This window comes from Jaculus jaculus, chromosome 13 (genome assembly GCF_020740685.1).
Source record: "Jaculus jaculus isolate mJacJac1 chromosome 13, mJacJac1.mat.Y.cur, whole genome shotgun sequence".
Classification (NCBI taxonomy): domain Eukaryota; kingdom Metazoa; phylum Chordata; class Mammalia; order Rodentia; family Dipodidae; genus Jaculus; species Jaculus jaculus.
In genome coordinates this window covers 32521470-32539746 of record NC_059114.1, presented here as the reverse complement: position 1 = coordinate 32539746, position 18277 = coordinate 32521470, and the positions used below count along the sequence as shown (strand labels likewise).

Genomic DNA, 18277 nt, shown 5'->3' with positions numbered 1-18277 from the left:
ATGAGCTGATATTCAGAGAATGTGGTGAGGGGACTGGCTTCCCGTGAAGCTCCTGTGATGAAAATATTTATTGTGGTATTGTCTTGTCTCTGTCAAATGCCTATGAGAGGCTGCTCTGATGGTCTGTCTCCCAAGTTTAAATTTGATTTTACCCTCTAGTCTTCATGTAGCAGTAGAGATGCTCATGTCTACCAATACTGTAATACATCTCCACAATCTTAGTGGCTGAAGAGAAACATAGATTTATAGCCTTATAAATCTGGAGGTCATGTGGGCTCCAAGACAGAAACTGCATTCTTGTCACCTTAGCTTCTAGAGTTGTGGCTCATGTTCCTTCATTGTTGTGACTTCTGTTCCCATTCTCCCATCTCCTTCTCTGGCCAACCTCCTGCCTTTCCATGTTCTTGTGGTTGACATGGTCCCACCTAGAACTCCTGGGTCATCCCCATGTTTAAGGTTGTTGGGTTAAAAACACTTGCAATGCTCCATTTGCCATGGAGAGTAACACTTCATATGTTATGAAGTTAGGTTTTGGGCATCTTTATGTGACTATTGTATGACCACAGGGATGTGCCATTCTAAGCCCCTTCTCTCAAACTGGCCATGTCCCCCTCAGCATTCCTGCTCCAAATGAGCACCAACAACTTCACTTAATGAATCTTTAATTATGACAAATCCTCCAAGTCATGGCAGCCTTGATTGGCTTTTTTTTTTAAAGTATGTATTAAACACATGTACATTTGAAGAAAAATAGGAGGAATAAACAGATGTCTTTCATTAGCAAAATAAGGAATTTTATTTCTACCCAACTTTTTCTTTTTAAATGCTCATCCATAAATGAGATAAAATGTACACTTAATATAAATAATGAATTATTTAAGTTTACCCACATGGGAAACTACTAATTTGAGGCAAAGGACAGAGCATTCAGAATATGGAAGAGGACACAACTGTCACTTTGAACTTGCCTTGATATCATATGGCATTCCAGCATCTTAACAAAATGAAAAGATTCTGTAAATGAATCCACCTTGGGTTGGCAAAGCAACAAGAGCAAACCAGTCACATACTTGACCTTGACTTAATCTTGTGGCTACTAGTGTATCCATACCTGACTCCCTAACTGCTGAGAAAATGTGGAAAGACCCCAAGATTTTATATGCTGTAGTCTCTGTCCAGGTACCTACAGGGGGCCAGATATGTGAAAGGTAAGAGTGAAGCATGCAACTTCTGGGTAAGATGGTGGATTAGGAGCCATGTCAAATCAGCCTAGGGAGGGATTTAAGCAAAAGTCCAGCAGAATACACTCTTCTGAAAAGTGAAGGAGTATAGGTTATTCTTAGACACAGCAGGGAAGCTAAAGAGACCAAGACGCACCAGAAAGGAAGAAAATGGCCAGAGTCCCACTGAGGCAATTGCTGCCTGAGCTCTGCTTGTGCCTGCCTTGCACAGTCCACCAGGCATGCCAGGCAGCTGCTGCAACAGCAGAGACCAAGCAACAGAGTTTTCAACTCTATCAGCCTTCTTGCAAAGTTAAGAAACCTGAAGGAAAGATAGCTGAGATCAACTAAAGAGCTAGTGAAAGTGTGAGCAACTCCACAAGTCTGAACTCTCCCATCCTCCACTATCAGAATCAGGAACCTCTGGCATTCAGTCCCCAGTGGCAGCACAGCCAGCAGAGCAGATCAAAGGTATAGCTGCACAGCACAAGATGGAGTGATCAAGGCAAGCACTCAGCATTGATGAGATTGGAAGCCACCCCAAAAGGTAACAAGGCTGACAAAAAATAAATAAAATAAAATAAAAATAAAACAGCAACAACAAAACATGTACATAGTCCTGCAAGAGTTAATCTCTCTTTCCTTGTCAGGGCAGGTTATGAGGTTTATATTCTTGGTTGGCTTTACCATTTTCAAATAACCTGTATTTGGGGGTTGAATTTTATTGCCTTTGGTGCTTTCATATATATATAGGGCCTTTGTTGTTTACTTCTGTTATTATTGGGGCAGGGTTGGATCCAGATCCAGGTTGACCTGGAATTCAATTCAGAACAGAAATCTCTACCTCCCAGCTGACAAGATGAAGGGTGTAGAACAACGCACACCCTTAGGGATTTTGGATTTATATAACTGTTTGTTTTAATCCCCACAATTGCATTCTTTGTGCTGGTTTTTATTGATTGTGCATATTACTCGGTTTAAGTTTAGAGTTTGCCAGTAAGTTATTCAACTCTGTCCACTAGAATACTTGCTTATCAAGAAAACTCAATACCTAAGATTACTTCTGTGGCTTGATTGGGGTACAAGAGCTACACCTGGCAACTTGAACTCATATCCTGAGGGTATAGAGAGGTAAATTGCCATGTCTGAGAACACTGTAGATAAGTAGAAAGCCCAAACATCAAATCAATTCAGGAAGCAAAAGTTACTACAATATAATGCAAGAAACTCAAAGAATCAAGACAATACAGTTCCACCAAAACTATAAATCCATCAGAAATGAGACTGTTTTAGATGAAATGCCTGAAAGATTTCAAGAAAATCATGGTATCTATGCTCAAAGAAATCAGAACAAATGTAGGGCATCAGAGAAGAAAACAAAGGAATTAAAGAAGAAACCAAACTTCTGAAAAAGAACTCAGGAAACCAGCTTAATGAAATAAAGAGGCCATTACAAGATATGAGTAAGGAAAAAGAAATACTGAAGAAAAACCAGGCTAAAATCCTGGCTCTGAAGAATACAGGCAATGAAATAAACTCTGTGGAAAGTCTTACTAGTAGAATGGATGAAGGAGAGAACTGAATATCTAAACTAGAGAACCAAGTGGCAGATCTAATACAGTCCACCAAAGAGAAAGACAAGCTAATAGCAAAGTATGAATGGGAATTTCAAGATATCCGGGACACTATGAAAAGATCAAACATAAGAATCCAGAGTATAACAGAAGGAGAAGCATTTCAGTCCAGAGGCTTAGGATGTATTTTCAACAAAATTGGGAAAGAAATGCAAATGCAGATACAAGAAGCTTTCAGAACACCAAACAGACAAAATCTGGAAAGAACCTCTCCTTGCCATATTATAATTAAACAAACACAGAAACCAAAGAAAATATATTGAAAGCAGTTAGAGAGAAGAAGCAAGTCACCTACAAAGGCAAGCCCATCAGAATAACTGCAGATTACTCAACACAAACTTTAAAAGCCAGAAGGGCTTGGAATGATGTATTCCAAGTTCTGAAAGATAACAACTGTCAACCAAGATTATTTATCCTGCCAAGATATCTATCCAAATTGATGGAGAAATAAGGACATTCCACAACAAAAACAGACTAAAGGAATTTATGACAACTAAACCAGCTGTAAGAAAACACTTGAAGGAATTCTTTAAAATCTTTTTTGTTCATTTTTATTTATTTATTTGAGAGTGACATAGAGAGAAAGAGGCAGTGAGAGAGAGAGAGAGAGAGAGAGAGAGAGAGAGAGAGAGAGAGAGAATGAATGGGCACACCAGGGCCTCCAGCCTCTGTAAGCAAACTCCAGATGCGTGTGCCCCCTTGTGCATCTGGCTGTGGGTCCTGAGGAATTGAACCTTGAACTGAGGTCCTTAGGCTTCACAGGCAAGCAGTTAACCTCTAAGCCACTTCCCAGCCCTTGAAGGAATTCTTAATGCTGAAGAAAAAGCAAAATACACATAGGAGAAATAGAAAAAAAATAAACCATACTCAAATAACAGTTAAAACAAGTGAGTAAAGGGAAAACAGGAAACACTACAAAATAAGAAGAATAGTGAGAATAAATGCAAACCTTTCAATAATAACTCTTAATATCAATGGCCTCAATGCACCAAACAAAAGACATAGACTTGCAGACTGGATTAAGAGGCAGGATCCTGCCATTTGTTGCCACCAGGAAACTCATCTCCCAATAAAAGATAGATACTGCCTTAGGATGAAAGGATGGAAAATGGTATTTCAAGCAAATGGGCCTAGGAAAAAAGCAGGGGTTACTATCTTAATATCTGACAGGATAGACTTCAAACCAACATTAGTGAGGAAAGATAAATAAAGACTATTTATACTGATTAAAGGAACTCTCTAGCAGGAGGACATTACAATCCTAAACATATATGCACTTAACATGGGGGCTCCCAGTTTCATCAAACAAACACTGTTAGACTTAAAGTCACAGATAACATCAAATACAATTGTAGTGGGAGACTTCAATACTCCACTCTCATCAATTGAAATGTCATCCCAGCGAAAAATAAGCATAGAATTAAATTATGTCATGGAACAAATGAATCTAATAGATATCTACAGAACATTCCATAGAAATGCTGCAGAATATATATTTTTCTCAGCAGCACATGGAACATGCTCTAAAATAGGCTATATATCAGGACACAAAGCAAATCTCTATAAATATAGGAAAATTGAAATAATTCCTTGTACTCTTTTTTTCTCAATTTTTATTAACATTTTACATGATTATAAAAAAAGTCCCATGGTAATACCCTCCCTCACCCCCCACTTTTCCTTTTGAAATTCCATTCTCCATCATATCTCCTCCCCATCTCAATCATTCTACTTACATATATACAATACCAACCTATTAAGTACCCTCCTCCTTTCCTTTCTCTTCCCTTTATATCTCCTTTTTAACTTTCTGGCCTCTGCTACAGAGTTTTTACCTTCTCACACAGAAGCCCAATCATCTGTAGCTTGGATCCACATATGAGGGAGAACATGTGGCACTTGGCTGTTTGGGCATGGGTTACCTCACTTAGTATAATCCTTTCCAGATCCATCAGTTTTTCTGCAAATTTCAAAACTTCATTTTTCTTTACTGCTGAGTAGAACTCCATTGTATAAATGTGCCACATCTTCATTATCCACTCATCAGTTGAGGGACATCTAGGCTGGTTCCATTTCCCAGATATTATAAATTGAGCAGCAATAAACATGGTTGAGCATGTATTCTAAGGAAATGAGATGAGTCCTTAGGATATATGCCTAGGAGTGCTATAGTCATATGGTAGATCAATCTTTAGCTGTTTTAGGAACCTCCACACTGATTTCCACAATGGCTGGACCAGATTGCATTCCCACCAGCAGTTTAGAAGGGTTCCTCTTTTCCACATCCCTGCCAACATTTATGATTACTTGTTTTCATGATGGTAGCCAATCTGACAGGAGTGCGATGGAATCTCAATGTAGTTTTAATCTGCATTTCCATGATGACCAGTGTTGTAGAGCATTTATTTAGATGCTTATATGCCATTTTGTATATCTTCCTTTGAGAACTCTATTTAGCTCCAGAGCACATTTTTTGTTTGGCTTGTTTGATTCCTTATTATTAACTTTTTGAGATCTTCGCATATCTTTGATATTAATCCTCTATAGGATATATAGCTGGTGAAGAATTTTCCCATTCTGTAGGTTGCCTCTTTGCTTTATTCAGTGTCCTTACAGTACAAAATATTTCTAATTTCATGAGGTCCCAGTGATTAATCTGTGGTTTTATTGCCTGAGCAATTGAAGTTGTATTCAGAAAGTCTTTGCCAAGACCACTATGTTGAAGGGTTGCCCCTACTTTTTGCTCTAGCAATTTCAGAGCTACAGGTCTGATCTTAAGGTCTTTAATACATTTGGACTTAATTCTTGTGCATGGAGAGAGAGAAGAAACTATTTTCATCCTTCTACAGATACATATCCAGTTTTCCCACCACCATTTGCTGAAGATGCTGTCTTTTCTCCAATGGGTATTTTTGGCATTTTTATCGACCATCAGGTGGCTATAGCTACTTGGACTTACACCTGGGTCCTCTATCTGTTCCATTGATCTACATGTCTGCTTTTGTGCCAGTACCATGCTTTTTTGCTACTATGGCTCTGTAGCATAGGTTAAAATCAGGTATGGGGATACCACCAGCCTTATTTTTATTGCTCAGTATTATTTTAGATATTCCAGGTTTATTGTGATTCCAAATGAATTTTTGGATTGTTTTTTCTATTTCCATGAAGAAAGCCTTTGGAATTTTGATAGGGATTGCATTAAATGTGTAGATTGCTTTAGGTAAGATTGCCATTTTCACAATATTGATTCTTACAATCCATGAACAAGAGATGTTTTTCCACTTTCTAGTGTCTTCTGCAATTTCTTGGTGAGTGTTTTAAAGTTCCCATTGTAGAGATTCTTTACTTCCTTGATTAGGTTTATTCCAAGGCACTTTTATTTTTTTTATGCAATTGTGAATGGGAGTGATTCTTTGATTTAATCCTCTGTGTCTTTGTTGTTAGCATATAGGAAGGCTACTGATATCTGTGTATTTATTTTGTGTCCTGCTACATGGCTGTAAGTTTTTATCAGGTCTAACAGTTTGCTGGTAGAGACTTTAGGGTCATTTATGTATAGAATCATGTCATCTGCAAATAATGATAACTATCTCTTCCTTTCCAATTTGTATCCCTTTTATGTGTGTCTCTTGCTTTATTGCTATGGCTAAGACTTCCAGAACTACATTAAATAAACGTGGGGACAGTGGACACCCTTATCTCATTCCTGATTTTAATGGAAAAGCTTCCAGTTTTCCCCCATTTAGTAATATGTTGGCTGTAGGCTTATCATAAATAGCTTTTATTATATTGAGATATATTTCTTCTATTCCCAGTCTCTGTAGGACTTTTATCATAAAGGCTTGTTGGATTTTTGTCAAATGCTTTCTCTGCGTCCAATGAGATGATCATGTGATTTTTGTACTTCAATCCACTTATATAATGTATTACATTTATAGATTTGTGTATATTGAACCATCCTTGCATCTCTGGGATAAAGCCTACTTGGTCAGGGTGAATGATCTTTTTGATATACTCTTGTATTCTGTTTGCCAATATTTTGTTGAGAATTTTTGCATCTATGTTCATGAGGGAGATTTGTCTGTAATTTTCTTTTTTTGTTCTATCTTTGTCTGGTTTTGGTATCAGCGTGATGCTGGCATCATAGAGGGAGTTTGGTAGAATTCCTTCTTTTTCTATTTCCTGGAAAAGCTTAAGAAGTCACCCACTACCACTGTGTTTGGTGTTATCTGTGACCTTAGTTCTAAAAGTGTTTGTTTGGTGAATTTTGGAGCTCCCATGTTAGGTGCATATATGTTTAGGATTGTAATTTCCTTCTGCTGGAGTGCGCCCTTAATCAATATAAAGTGATCTTCCTTATCTTTCTTGACTAATGTTGTGCTAAGGTCTACCTTGTCAGATATTAAGATAGCAAGCAACCCCTGCATGTTTTCTATGCACATTTACTTGAAACACTGTTTTCCAACTTTTCTAATATAGTGTCCATCCTTTGTAGAAAGGTGAGTTTCTTGGAGACAACAAATTATAGGATTCTGCTTTTTAACCCAGTCTGCAAACCTATGTCTTTTGGGTGGATAATTGAGGCCATTGATACTAAGTGATATTATTGAAAGGTGTGTATTTATGTTTCCCTTTTTTTTTTTTTGTTGTGGTTCTGGTTCTACCTGTGCTCTCTTGTGTTAACTAGTATTTGAGTATTGCTTGTTTTTTCCAGGTTCCTTGTATGTGTACTTTTCTTTCTCTTCGGCATAGAGCATTCTTTCAAGTATTTTCTGTAGAGCTGGTTTTGTCTTAAAATACTCCTTTAGTCTGCTTTAGTCATGGAATGTCCTCATTTCTCCATCTATGTAAATGGATAGCTTTGCAGGAGAAAGTAACCTTGGTTGACAGTTGTTATCTTTCAGAATTTGCAATACATCACTCCAAGCCCTTCTGGCTTTAAAGTTGGTGTAATCATGATGGGCTTACCTTTGTAGGTAACTTGATTTTTCTCTCTAACTGCTTTCAATATTTTTTCTCTGGATTGTGTGTTTGGTAGTCTGATTATAATATGGCGAAGAGAGGTTGTTTCCAAGTTTTGTCTGGCTGGTGTTCTAAAGGCTTCCTGTATCTGCATTGATACCTCTTTCCCAATTTGGGGAAGTTTTCTTGTATGATTTTGTTGAGGATGCCTACTATTCCTTTGGAGTGAATTTCTTCTCCTTCTTCTATACCATGAATTCTTATGTTTGATCTTTTCATAGTGTCCTGAGTATCTTGAAAATCACATTCATAGTTTTTATTAGTTTGTCTTTGTTTTTGTTGGACTGTGTTAGATCTTCCATCTGGTCTTATAAGCTTAGATATTCTGTCCTCTCCTTCATCCATTCTACTGGTGAGATTTTCTACAGAGTTTTTTTTAAATTTCATTAACTGTGTTCTTCATTGCTAGTAATTCTGACTGGTTTTTCTTTATTATTTCTATTTCCTTATTTATGTCTTGTACTGACTTCTTTATTTTGTTAAATTGATGTTCTGTGTCTTCTTTGATTCCTTTGATTTCCTCTTTGATTCCTTTGATTTCTTCTTTGACTTCTTTGAACATATTTACAATCATTCATTTGAAATCTTTCTCATGCATTTCCTCTAACTCATTCTCACTGGAGGTCATTTCTGATGCATTAATACTTTTTGGTGGATTTATATTGTCTTGATTTTTGGTGTTTCTTGTGTTATAATGTATATATTTTTGCATATTGTACTAAGGCTTGGATTGGGTATTCTTAGCTGTATCAATTGATCTGATATTATATATCTTCAGTGTAGGAGATTAAGATGTTAGATGTGACTCTTAAGACTCTTGGAGTATCTACAAAGGTGTTCCTAGGGTTTGAGTTTGCCTGCTATGGGAGTATTCAAGTAGGCTTTGTGGAACAAAATGCAGGTAGATTCTAAAATTTAACTAACCACTGTACACATTCAATCAAAAACAGCACCGAGTATTTATGCAAGAGTAGGTATTATAACAACAAGATCCTCTATCAACCAAGAGGTTAAGATTTCTGGTCTGTTGAAGGATCCAAGTCAGCTTGTGACCAAGTGAGACCCTTCCCTGGTGCAATCCCAGTTACCTTTTTGGATGATTTTGTTCTCAGTCAAGTAGGCTGGCTGGGTTGCTGGACTTCTGTTCTGTATTCTGGAGCTGGGCATTGGCTTTTCCTGTGGGGCAAACATAGCCTGGCATCTGTGGCCCTGCATATTGGCACTGCTGTTGCAGGAACCACTGCTACTGGTGCTGAAGCTGCTGCTGGTGGGCCTGCTGCTGCTGCTGAAGCTGCCACTGCTGGAACTGCTGTTGCTGGTGCCGGAGCCCCTGCTGTTGCTGCCAGAGCCAGAGCCACTGTTGCTGGAGCTGCTTCAGCCTGCCTGTGTGGGATCTGGATGGTCTGGATCTCTCCTACTTCTCTGCTGCCATTTTAATTTTTTATACATCTCACTTTTTAGTAAAAGTATGTATTTTTCTGGGTTTTCTTTGGCTTTTTTCCCCCTAGGCTGCTTTGGCGTGGTTTCTATGCCACCATCTTAACTGAAATTCTCTTTGTATTCTATCTTACTACAATGGGATTAAAGTACAAATTAGTAACAAAAAAGCTACAGAGCATACAGAATTCATAGAAATTAAACAGTATACTATTGAATGATCAGTGGTTCATTGAAGAACTCAAAAAGGAAATCAATAAATTCATAGAATCAAATGATTATGATAATACAACATACCAAAACCTTTGGAATACAATGAAGGCAGTCAAAAGATGGAAACTTATAGCTCTGAGTGCCTATATGAAGAAATTAGAGAGCTCACAAATAAACACTTTATTGCTTCACTGTAAGGCCTTGGAAAAAGAAGAACTAGATAAACCAAAAATCAGTAGACTAGAAGAAAGCATAAAGATTAGGGCAGACATTAATGAAATAGAAACCAAAAAAATCAAAAGAATCAATGAAACAGAGTTAGTTCTTTGAAAGAATAAACAAGATTGATAAACCCTTAGCAAATTTACCAGAAGAGAGAGAGAAGAGACAAAAATTAATAAAATTGGAGATGAAAAGGCACAATTAAAACAGATACCAAAGAAATTCAGACAATTATAAGGACATACTTTAAGAATATATATGCCTCTAAGTGTGAAAGAAATGGATGATTTCCTTGATTTATATGACCTATTTAAATAAAATCAAGATAGGATTAACCACATAAATAGATCTATAACAAGTATGGAGATCCAAGGAGTTATCAAAAATCTCTCAACTAAATGAACTCCAGGCCCAGATGGATTCACTGGTGAATTTTACCAGATATTCATGGAATAACTAACACCAATGCTTCTCAAACTTTTCCATAAAATAGAAAAGGAAGAAATTCTACCGAACTACTTCTATTAAGCCAGCATCACCCTCATGCCAAAATGTGACAAAGACAGAACCAAAAAAAAAAAAAGAAAGAAAATTACAGACCATCCTTCCCCATGAACATAGATGCAAAAATTCTGAACAAAATATTGGCAAACAGAATAAAAGAATATATCAAAAATTATTCACCCTGACCAAGTTGGCTTTATCCCATGGATGCAGGGATGGTTCAACATATGCAAATCAATACATGTAATGCATCGGGCTGGAGAGATGGCTTAGCAGTTAAGCGCTTACCTGTGAGGCCTAAGGACCTCGGTTCAAGGCTTAATTCCCAGGACCCATGTTAGCCAGATGCACAAGGGGGCGCATGCATTTGAATTTCCTTTGCAGTGCCCCCCTCTCTCTCAATAAATAAATAAATAAAATATAAAAAATATTCTGAAATAAATATAAGCTTGTCTGCTTTCATGAAAATAACTCACTGTCTTGGTATCCTCTTTTGTACTCACATGAAATACAGGAAGGAGAGTCCATCAAGGATCTTCATGCTTATGAGACAATTAATTTATTTGCTTAAGTACAGCCCTCTCTTTATGTTTTCCATTTCTTCCCACGAGTCACTAATGGTCATAGTTTGTTTTTCTACAATAGTGAAATCATAAACTGGTTTGGCAGAACTTACTTTCCAGGCCAAGCTTATACAAATTTTTACTTATACTGACCATGGTGGTCCAGGACCTAATAGGGAGATGTCCTGCTACAGATAGGTAGTGATATCATGGTCACAATCCAGGTGCCTGGATGTAATTAAGTGATACACAATGGTCTACCAGAAAGCTTTTCCTCTGGTGGAGGACTGAGATGAAATCAAACTCTCATTTCCTCTGAGCTTGTTCCTGAGCTGACAGTTCCTCAAGGGGCACCTGTTATCCATATAGCACCCAGGGCTAGAGTAAAAAGAGACAAGACAGGTGAAAACTTCCATTATCAAATGGCTTATGCTTTGGTGGCTGAAAACAGACCATTTAAAGGATATAAGTAAAATATGCAGGGTGCCATATGATACTGAGAAGTAAAGTGACAAAGTGGGAGAGAATGTGTGGTGGATGAATGGTGGGACATTCTTCCCTGAAACAGGGTGATGAAATTACCTTTTCACTGTTGCACCCAACCAAAAACAGCTTGTGGAGACTTCTGGCCAAGATGGCGACAGCCTAGCTGCACTGCAAATCCCAGGGAAAGAAAGGCAAGACATTAAGGGTACACTGGGGCTTTTAGGGGAGGGCAATCTCCAATAGATTGTCAGTGAGAGGGCACGGGGAGGAGGGAAACAGAGAATCGCGGATCACCTTGTGGGTGGGTAGCCCACCCCTCCCCCCAATAGCCAATGTGTCCGCTGTTGCTGCTGCCACACACCAATCGATCCCTGTGTGCGGAAGCTTAGATGGCTCCACACATGAGCCCATTTACTGCTCCAGCCACTGCGCATTCAGCGACTCCTGGCAATAATAATGAATCCCTGATTCCCTCAGGAGCACGTAGCCAACCCCTCCCCATATCCACAGCACAGATGAGTGCAGATTGATCCCTGTGTGTGGAAGTTTAGACTGCTCCACCCACTCGCTCATATACTGCTCCTGCCACAGCACATTCAGTGAGCCCCATCCCACAGCAACTGCCACACAAGCTCAGACTGTGTCTCTCACTTGTGCCAGGTCAGGTGCCATCCCCCACATGTCTGCCGCACCGTCCATCCTCCATTGTCCTGTGGTGGGGGAGCACAAACTGCTCCTGGGTCCCAGTGTTCCCAGCCAGAGTTTGGGCTGCTTCAGTGCTTGGTAACCCAGTGTCCCTCCTAGCTCAAACTCAGGCAGCTTTGGCAAATTACTGCTTGATAATTCAGGAAAATTTGGCGCCCCTGACAGGCAGTTGATAGGTGGCTTTGGCAAGTGAGGGCCAAAGCCCAGGCTGTTTGGCAACTGCCCCAGCCTGCCTCAGATTCCCATTGTGCTTGAGCTCAGGCTGATCCACCCACCTATATGCCCATACACTGTCATGGGCAGACCACAGTGCAAAAGAAATAACATTAAAAATCAAACGGTAAGACCCTATTGCTGAAGACTCCATATGCAGCAAACGCGTAAAATGGAATGACATGGCTGGAAGCCAGGAGAGAGTCAGTCCCCAGACAGTCAGTATGTCTAGTGACAGAAGGTGCAACATAGGCAACTGGGGGAAATGACCAAGATCTGTCCAAGCAACACATTGTTCAACCTAATTAGCAACAAATAACCGGATGTGATACCCACACAAGTGCAATAGTGGTACACAGCCATGGTGAGGAACCAATTGCTCTTGATTTGGCTAACTGATCCACTCAGTGGTACTAGACCCATAGCTGGAGCTGGGAAACAAGTCAGAACCATACCCAAACACAAGCCCACTCTACAATATCAAGCTACCATCAATCACGGGGTATAAGAGGGCCTAAACCTATCAAACTGTCTATCAAAAAAGTAAGTGTTGGGCTGGAGAGATGGCTTAGCGGTTAAGCGCTTGCCTATGAAGCCTAAGGACCCCGGTTCAAGGCTAGGTTCCCCAGGTCCCACGTTAGCCAGATGCACAAGGGGGCGCACGCATCTGGAGTTCGTCTGCAGAGACTGAAAGCCCTGGTGCGCCCATTCTCTCTCCTCCCTCTGTCTTTCTCTCTGTGTCTGTCACTCTCAAATAAATAAATAAATAATTTAAAAAAAAAAAAAAGTAAGTGTTATCTCAATTTTCTGGGTGCTAACTTACTCTCTGTTGGAGAATCTGCTTCTCTTTTCCAGATTGATGCAGATCCTAAGGAGAGAGCTGCCCCAACATACCTCAAAGGGGGCCCAACTGAAACTAAGGACAACTGGTGAAGTAAGCAAGGGTGATGTTTTCCTGTGAACTGGATACCAGCACAAAGGGGAAGGAGATCAACGCAGAGAAAAATCAACTCCTACCAAATCAGAGAGCCAGAGCCTCAGAGGCCCCCAACACCTCAGCACTGAAGCAGACCAAAAATGAACCCAACATGGCTCATGGAAATTTTGCGGAAGAGGGGGCGGAAAGAATGTCAGAGTCACATGTTGGGTCATGATTTGCAGAGACATTTATCATACCAATAACTGGGGGCTAACTCCACAATGCACGACCCATTTTCATTAACAAGGAGGGTCTAATGGGAGGGGGTAGATCACAGATGAGCCTAAATAATGGTACCAAACTGCCTGTATTTACTGAAAAGAAAACTAATAAATTAAATTAAAAAAAAACTATCATAAAACTAAGTAGTACATAAACTTTTTAAACAGTAATCATGCCAACAAGTGTGAATTTTCATTTTATCCATCCACAGTACTGGGGAAAACATTTGCATTTCTTTACTTTAGCAGAAAAAAACTATGTCCCATTGTATGGTGAATTCATTTTGCTGGTTTGAAAGAATATGATGAGCATAGTTTTCTAGAAATTTTCTGCTTCTTGTTACAGCATTATTTTTGCTAACCTCTTGCTAACAGCTTCTAGATATTAATCTGTTTCCCATCTTAATAACGTTAGTAATTCTACTTTGGTTTTTTGTTTGTTTATTTTTTCTTCATTTCACATTGGTGAAGGATTCAATAATATGACAGAAAAGTAAAATAAACATTAATTTTGTAAAAAAAAAAATCAAATGCAAGGAAATCCAGTTAGATCACCCAGTCCTACAATGAATACATCTAACTAAAACACAGAAGCGTCATTAGGATCAGAACATCAAATTGAGCTATGAGCAATGCAACTCTGGCCAACCTACCGGTAGAACTTGCAGGAAAGCAACAAAGAACCAATAATCATGTGGATGTTGCCATCACTAAACTAGATCTAATAGATAATAAATTGGAAGGAGTTCAAAGAGACTTAAGAGTTTTGAGGGAGAGTGAAAAAAAGAAGACCTCAAAAATCAGCTGGCCATGCTAAATTAAGACATAAAGAAATACAAGAATGAATTCCAAGAATCATCAAGAAAATCAGAAAATGATGTGAAAAGAGAGCTTGACAGAGGGATGGAAATTATACATAGAAAAGTAGTAGAAAATGCAAACTTAATTGAACAAGTCCAAAACTCTCTAGAAGCCCTCAAGAATAGAGTCAGCCAAGTGGAGGATAGAAACTCTGATCTGGCAGACAAGATGGAAGAAACAGTTCAAGAGTTCAAAAATTTCAGTAAATTCAAAAGTTCCTGTGAACAGAACTTAAACATCCTAATATCAGGATCATTGGAATATCAAAGAAGAAGAAATTCAGATCAAAGTCATGGAGAACTTATTTAACAAAATAATTGAAGAAAACTTCCCAGTCTCTTAAAAGAAAGGCCCATAAAGATACAAGAAGCCAACAGAACTCCAAACAGACTGGACCAAATGAGTAACTCTCCAAGACATATTGTCATTAAGACTCTAAACATTGAGACCAAAGAGAAAATCCTAAAAGCAGCTAGGGAAAAACAGCACACCACTTTCAAAGGTAACCCCATCAGAATTACTACAGACTTCTCAATGGAAACCCTGAAAGCCAGAAGGGCCTGGAAGGAAACACTGCAAAGTCTAAGAACCTATGGCTTCCCACCCAAACTACTTTACCCAGCAAAAGTATCCCTCATAATAGATGATGAAAGAAAAACTTTCCATGACAAAACTCAGCTGTAAAACCATATGAACACAAAACCAAACCTACAGAGAGTATTTCAGGAAATTCTCCACAGAGAAGAAACAAATAATCAAACTTAACTGCCTACAAGAAGCAGATCACAATAACCAAACTCAGAGTAGTCACAGAAAACTTCAAAGTCCATGAAAACACCAACACACATCTACCATCACAATATGGCAGGGATCAAATCAAATCTCCCAGTCAGTACCGTAAATATTAATGGACTTAATTCACCCATCAAGAGATACAAGCTAACAAGATGGATCAAAAAATTAGACCCCACAATCTGTTGCCTTCAAGAAACCCACCTCACCACTTAAGACAGACACCTCCTCGGGTTGAATGGGTGGAAAACAATATTCCAATCAAATGGGAATAAGAAACAAGCAGGTGTAGCTATATTAATATCGGATAAGATAGATTTCTAACAAAAAATAATCAAAAAGACAAAGAAGGCCATGTCCTACTTATCAAGGGAATGATCCAACAGGATGATATTACAATCATAAATCTGTATGCACCAAACCCAGGGGCACCACAGTTCATAAAACAAAACCTACTTGACAATAAAACAGAAATAACCACCAACACCATTATAGTTGGGGCCTTCAATACATCATTATCAGTAATAGACAGATCACCCAAACAGAAATTCAACAGGGAAGTAAGAGGGCTCAACAAAACTACAGATCACTTAGACTTAACGGACATCTACAGAACTTTCCACCCCAAATCCACAGAACACACATTTGTCTCAGCAGCCCATGGAACTTTCTCCAAAATGGACCATATACTGGTTCACAAAGACTGCCTCCACATATTTAGAAAGATTGACATCATTCCCTGCCTGATATCAGATCACAATGCTTTATTGCTTGAAATCAACAACAAAAGACCCACCAAGAATCCCAACGGTACCTGGAAACTGAACAGCACACTTTTAAACAATAAATGGATAGTGGATGAAATAAAAAAGGAAATTGCAAAATTCCTGGAATTGAATGACAATGAGAACACATCATACCAAAACTTATGGTACACAATGAAGGAGACTTCCTTAGGGGAAAATTCATAGCACTGAATGCCTTCATAAAAAAGACAGAAAGATCCCAAATCAATAACCTAACCATCTACCTAAAAGCACTGGTAAAACAAGAAATATCCAACCCAAACACCTCCAGAATGAAAGAAGCAATTAAAATCAGAGCATAAATTAAAGAATTGGAAACCAAGGAAACAATTAAGACAATTGACAAAACAAAGAGCTGGTTCTTTGAAAAAATAAACAAAATTGACAAAACCCTGGCCAATTTGATCAAGCAAAAAACAGGAGAAGCTTCAAATTAACAAAATTCAAAATGAAAAAGGAGAGATCACAACAGACATAAGTGAAATTGGAAGAATCATCAGTACTTATTTCAAAAACATCTACTCCACAAAACTGGAAAATATGGAGAAGATGGATAAATTCCTGGACACATACCATCTATCTAAGGTAAACTCAGAGCAGATTAATAACCTCAATGAACCCATCACACTCAGGGAGATTGAAAAGGTAATCAAAAACCTCCCTCAAAAGAAGAGTCCAGGACCAGATAGCTTCTCAGCTGAATTCTATCAAACCTTCATGGAAGAATTCAAATCAATCTTCCTCAAACTGAGCCACACAATTGGAGAGCAGGAAAAGTTACCCAACTCCTCTTATGAAGCTAGTATCACCCTAATTCCAAAACCAGGCAGAGATGCCACAAGAAAACTACCAGCCTATTTCCCTGATGAACTTATGCAAAGATCATGAACAAAATCCTCACAAACCGAATCCAACAACATATCAAAAGCATTATCCACCTTGACCAAGTGGGATTTATCCCAGGAACACAGGGGTGGTTCACCATACTGTCAATGTAATACACCACGCAAACAAGCTTAAACATAAAAACCACATGATCATTTCGATAGATGCAGAGAAGGCCTTTGACAAGATACAACATCACTTCATGATCAAAACATTGGAGAGAATTGACACAGTTGGTGCATATCTTAACATAATAAAGGCGATATACAAACCTCAGAAGGCTCAAATCATTCTTTTTTTTTAATTTTAATTAATTAATTTATTTATTTGAGAGCGACAGACACAGAGAGAAAGACAGATAGAGGGAGAGAGAGGGAATGGGTGCACCAGGGCTTCCAGCCTCTGTTAACGAACTCCAGACGCGTGTGCCCCCTTGTGCATCTGGCTAACTGGGACCTGGGGAACTGAGCCTCAAAATGGGGTCCTTAGGCTTCACAGGCAAGCGCTTAACCGCTAAGCCATCTCTCCAGTCCCCAAATAATTCTTAATGGAGAGAGACTGGAGGAATTCCTATTAAGATCAGGAACAAGACAAGGTTGCCCACTCTCACCTCTGCTTTTAATATAGCACTGGAAGTCCTAGCTCAAGCAATAAGACAGGAGAAGGAAATAAAAGGGATACAATTTGGAAAGGGAGAAGTTAGCTCTATTCGCTGATGACATGATTGTATATGTAAGAGACCTGAGAGACTCCATCCCAAAACTAAAGGTGATTAACTCCTCTAGCAAAATAGCAGGATACAAAATCAATGCACAAAAATCAGTAGCCTTTCTGTATGCAAATGACAAAGATACAGAGAAAGAAGTAAGGGGCATAGTTCCATTTTTTCCCTTTTCACAATTTTTTTTTGTTACATAACCCATTTATTGCAGGCCAGGGATGTCTCAAATGATAGGGCTTCTACTGGTCCTTCAGTTCCTTCAGTCTTCTGATGGCAGACTTGACTGTGACAGCAGAAGTTGTGTTGTAGGTCCAGGCCCCACCAGCCACCATTATCATGCAGGAACCACAATGCCAGATGCCTACAGCCCGTTGTTTCATCTAGGTTTTGCCACAGAAGGAGCAAGTGTACTTGGCGTGCTGGCTGATTTCAATTTTCTTCACCATTTTTCAGAGGGAGGCCCCATAGCGGGTCCCATACTTACCAACGATACCGACCTTCTTGGTGCACTTGGCCATGTCGCCGTGAGCCCAGACTGATCACAGAGACCCTTTTCACAATTTTTATTAACATTTTCCATGATTATAAAAAATATCCCAATAGCCTTTCTTGCTATTTATTTGTAGTCCAAGTCCATTGCAGTCAGATAGAATGCAAGAAATTATTTCGATTTTCCTGTATTTGTTAAGATTTGCTTTGTGTCCTAATATATGGTCTATTTTAGAGGATATTCCATGTGCTGCTGAAAAGAATGTATATTCTGCAGCCTCTGGATGAAATGTCCTATATATAT

General features: G+C 38.9%; 1 pseudogene; it reads right to left on the bottom strand.

Annotated features, from left to right (window-relative positions):
* Positions 1-17722: 17722 nt before the first annotated feature.
* Positions 17723-18002, bottom strand: LOC123454246 (annotated as a pseudogene).
* Positions 18003-18277: the final 275 nt, after the last annotated feature.